Source organism: Halichoerus grypus, chromosome X (assembly GCF_964656455.1).
Source record: "Halichoerus grypus chromosome X, mHalGry1.hap1.1, whole genome shotgun sequence".
In the NCBI taxonomy this organism is placed as follows: Eukaryota; Metazoa; Chordata; class Mammalia; order Carnivora; family Phocidae; genus Halichoerus; species Halichoerus grypus.
Genome location: NC_135727.1, coordinates 46,271,816 through 46,276,851, shown reverse-complemented (window position 1 = coordinate 46,276,851; position 5,036 = coordinate 46,271,816). Strand labels below are relative to the sequence as shown.

Genomic DNA, 5,036 nt, shown 5'->3' with positions numbered 1-5,036 from the left:
GTCCTTTTAACGTACTGTTGAGTTTGATTAGCTAAGTATTTTGTTGTGAATTTTTGCATCCATGTTTATTAGGGATATTGGTCTTTTACTCCCCTCTGAGTGGAGTCTTTGTCTGGTTTTGGGATGAAGGTGATGCTGGCCTCATAGAATGAGTTTGGAAGTTTTCTTTCCATTTCTATTTTTTTGAAACAGCTTCAGAAGAATAGGTATTAATTTTTTTTTAAATGTTGGTCAGTTTCCCCTGGGAGCCATCTGGCCGTGGAATCTTGTTTGTTGGAGATTTTTGATGACTGATTGAATTTTTTTGCTTGTTATGGGTCTGTTTAAATTTTCTATTTCTTCCTGTTTCAATTTTGTTAGTTTATATGTTTCTGGGATTTATTCATTTCTTCTAGATTGCCTAATTTGTTGGCATATAATTGCTCATAACTTTCTCTTATAATTTTTGTATTTCTGCAATGTTGGCTGTAATCTCTCCTCTTTCATTCATGATTTTATTTATTTGTGTCCTTTCTCTTCTTTTTGACAAGTCTGGCTAGGGGGTTATCAATCTTATTAATTCTTTCAGAGAACCAGCTCCTAGTTTCATTTATCTGTTCTACTGTTTTTTTTTATTTCTATATAATTTCTGCTCTAATCTTAATTATTTCCCTTCTTCTGCAGGTTTTAGGCATTATTTGCTGTCCTTTTTCCAGCTCCTTTAGGTGTAAGGTTAGGTTGTGTATTTGAGAATTTTCTTGCTTCTTGAGGAAGGCCTGTATTGCTATATACTTCCCTCTTATGACCACCTTTGCTCTGTCCCAATGTTTTGGACTGTTGCGTTTTCTTTTTTTTTTTTTTTAAGATTTTATTTATTTATTTGTCAGAGACAGAGAGCACAAGCAGGGGGAATGACAGGCAGAGGGAGAAGCGGGTTCCTTGCTGAGCAAGGATCCTGATGTGGGACTTGATCCCAGGACCCTGGGATCATGACCTGAGCCAAAGGCAGATGCTTAACTGACTGAGCTACCCAGGCGTCCCTGGCCTGTTGTGTTTTTATTTTTGTTTGCCTATGTATTTTTTTTTAATTTCTTCTTTAATTTCCTGGGTAACCCATTCATGCTTTAGTAGGATGTTCTTTAACCTCCATGTATTTGTGGTCTTTCCAATTTTTTTCTTGTGGTTGACTTCAAGTATCATAGTGTTGTGATCTGAAAATATGCATGGTATGATCTCAATCTTTTTGTACCGATTGAGGCCTGATTTGTGACCCAGTATGTTATCTATTCTGGAGAATGCTCTGTGTGCACTCGAAAAGAATGTGTATTCTGCTTTAGGATGAAATGCTCTGAATATATCTGTTAAGTACATCTGGTCCAGTGTAATTCAAAGCCAATGTTTCCTTGTGGATTCCTTACTTCTGCTTAGATGATCTGTCCGTTGTTGTGAGTGGGGTATTAAAGTCCCCTTCTATTATTGTATTATTATCAATGAGTTTCTTTAAGTTTGTTATTAATTGGTTTATATATTTGGCTGTTCCCAAGTTGGGGACATAAATACTTAAAATTGTTAGACCTTCTGGTTGGATAAACACCTTTATTATGATATAGTGTCCTTCTTCATCTCTTTTTACAGTCTTTGGTTTAAAATCTAGTTTGTCTGATATAAGTATGGCTATTCCAGATTTCTTTTGATGTTAATTAGCTTGATAGATGTTTTTCCACCCTCTCACTTTCAATTTGGAGGTGCCATTGTAAATGGAATTGTATTCTTAATTTTGTTTTAGATTGTTCATTGCAAGTGTGTAAAGGACAATTGATTTTCATATTTTATTCTTATGTCCTCCAATTTTGCTGGAGTCATTATTAATTCTAATAGTGGATTCCTTAGGATTTTTCTACACAGAAGTTCATATTATCTGTGGATATAGTTTTACTTCTTCCTTTCCAATCCAATTCCAAGGATACCTTTCTTTTTCTTGCCTAGTCACCCTGGAAACCTCTGATGCAATGTTGCATAGCAGTGCTGAGAAAAAACATCTTTATAATTTTTGTAATTTTGTGGGAAACACATCTAATATTTCACCATTAGTGTGTTTTAGTTCTGGGTTTTTCATGAAAGCTTTATCAGGCTGAGGAAATTTTTCCCTTCCATTCCTAGTTTGTTGAATATTTTTTTATATCATGAGGAATCTTGGATTTTGTCAAATATTTTTTCCTGTGTCTAGAGAGATAATCATGTGGTTTTTATTTATTATTCTATTTTTATAATGTATTACATTAATTAATTTCGGGGTGTTAAACAAACCTTGATTCTTGATATAAATCCCACTTGGTAAGGGTGTGTAACTCTTCTCTAATTTGCTAGATTCTCTTCGTATTTTGTTGATAAATTTTACATTCATATTCATAAGAGTTATTGATCTGTAGTTTTCTTGTGATGTTATTGTCTGGTTTTGATATCAGGCCAATACTCTCCTTATTAAATGATTTGGGAACTGTTCTCTTTTCATGTTTTTTGTAAGAGTTTGTGAAGTATTGATTATCCTTTAAATATTTGGTAGAATTCAGTTCTGAAGTCATTTGGACCTGGGGTTCTGTTTGTGGGTAGTATTTCTTTTTTACTGATTCAATTTCTTCACTTATTATATATGTCTATTCAGGTTGTCTTTCTTCTGAAGTAATTTCTATAGTTCATGTCTCTCTAGGAATTTGTTCATTCCATGTAAATTATCTAATTTATTAGCATATAATTGTTCACAGTATTCCTTTATAATCCTTTTTATTTGTCCCAACTTTTATATCCAATTCTAGTAGTTTGAATTTTATCTCTTCCTTCTTGATCAATCTATCTAAAAGTTTGTCAATTTTGTTAATCTTTTCAAAGAACCAGCTTTTGGTTTCATTCATCTTCTTTATTGTTTCCTTTATATTTGATTTCATTAATTTCCACTCTAGTCTTTATTATTTCCTTCTGTTTTGGCTCCATTATGTTCAGTTTGCTCTTCTTTCTCCAATGTCCTAAGGTGAAAGTTTAAATTACTGGTTTTAAATCTTTCTTTTTTATTAATATTAGCATTTACAACTATAAATTTCCATCTAAGCACTGCTTTAGATGCATCTCATAACCTTTGGTATGTTGTGTCTTCATTTTTATTTATCTCAAAATATTTTCTGATTTCCCTTTTTATTTTTTCTTTGACTCATTGGATATTCAAGTGTGTTGCTTGATTCCCACGTATTTATGAGCTTCCCAAATTTATTTTTCTGTTATTGATTTCTAATTTCATACTTTGGTGACCAAAGAACTACACTGAATTATTTCTATACTTTGGAATTTTTTGAGGTTTGTTTCATGGTCTAACATAAGGTCTATCTTGGAGAATGTTCCATGTTCACTTGAGAAGAATGTACATTCTGGTGTTGTTGAGTGGCGTGTTCTGTAGATGTCTATTAGGGCTAATTGGCTCAACATTAATTAGTATTGTTCAAGTCTTCTTTTTCTATGTTGATTTCTGCCTAGTTGTTTTTATTTACTTATTTAGAAGAGATCACTGGTTAATCATTACCAGCCAATTTTGTTTATACAAGAGTCATAATTATAATCAGTATGAAAATTAAGCAAAGACATTTATTCTCTTGTGTGTGAGGATATGCAAAATAAATCAAGTATGAGTTACACCAAAGTAGGTATGTAATCTTTTTTTTTTTTTTCCCCACTCCTCTGGTGGATGTGCAAGTTCATACTTCCCCCTCACATTAGAGACAACCATATCCAAATGGAGCCAGTGAACCTCTTCTGATCAAGGTGACTGAGGCAAAATCCGTAGCAGGCCGTGTGCTTTACTTTATGACTGTCCGCTGTCTCCTGAATGATGCCCCCGATGTCACTAGCATCTCCATGCCTGATAATACTGGCCCAAGTGGCTGGCTCACTGCTGTTTTCAAAATAATAAAAGACCTTCAACAATTGCTCCATTGCCCCAGGGGAACGTTCCACTCCAGTACCTAGGTGAGTATTGATACTCGACTTCAGTGTGTGATTCAAGTTTGGGTCAAGGTACGCAGCTTCCATTATCTTGCTAGATGCTCTGTATCTGTCATGCTAGTTCCAAAGGCCACAGTAACTCTGAAGTCCAACGACGGTTTAAAGAAAATGCTCCTAGTTTCTCTTTTCTCTTTCCATAGTAGTCTGAGAACTCGAACCTCGCTGGGCGCAGGGAAGCGAAGGTAGACTACTGCAAGGTGGCACCACGAACTGATCTCCGCGCTCCTTCCCACGCCTCACACGGCAGGTGCACAGAGGTCCTGCCTCTGCTAGGGCGGTAGCAGCCGCGGCAGCAGCCGGCTTGCGCCCGCCCGGGCGGTACTGCGTTGGCACGGGCCCTGCATGCCTGGCGACTGGCTGAGGCCCATGACCCCGCCACTGCCTGGTTGTTTTATTATTGAAAACGGGATATTAAAGTCTCCAAAACTACTGTATACTTATTTCTCCCTTCAGTTCTGTCAGTGTTCACTTCATATATCTTCATACTCCAGAATTTAATTGTATATGTTTATAACTGTTATATCTTCTGCTTTGTACATATAAGTTTTGTACATAGATAATGTCCTTTTTTTATCTTGAGTGGTTCTTCTGTTTATGTGGAATGTGTCTTTATATTAATACAGCCAATTCAGCTCTCTTTCAGTTACTGTTTGCATGTAATACATTTTCTATCCTTTTATTTTCATCCTAGTTATGTCTTTGAATCTAAATTGAGCTTGTTGTATACAGCAAATAGTTGGATCATAATTAATTATCCATTCTGTCAATGTCTGTCTCTTAATTGGTGGGTTTAATGTGCTTATATTGCATGTAACTAATTATAAAAACTAAATTACTTCTATTTTTTATTTTCTATGTGTCTCGTGTTATTTTTGTTCTTGTATTCCTTCATTACCCCTTTCTTTTGCATTAAGTGAGTATTTTGTAATGAAGCATTAACATTTCTCTACTTTTTTACTCTATATAGTTGTTGCTGTAGGGCTTACCATATACATTGTATCTTATCAGAT

The 5,036-nt window shown here is 35.0% G+C and overlaps 1 pseudogene; it reads right to left on the bottom strand.

Moving 5' to 3' along the window:
* Nucleotides 1-3,643: 3,643 nt before the first annotated feature.
* Nucleotides 3,644-4,077, bottom strand: LOC144380384 (focal adhesion kinase 1 pseudogene; annotated as a pseudogene).
* Between the last annotated feature and the right edge of the window lie 959 nt (nt 4,078-5,036).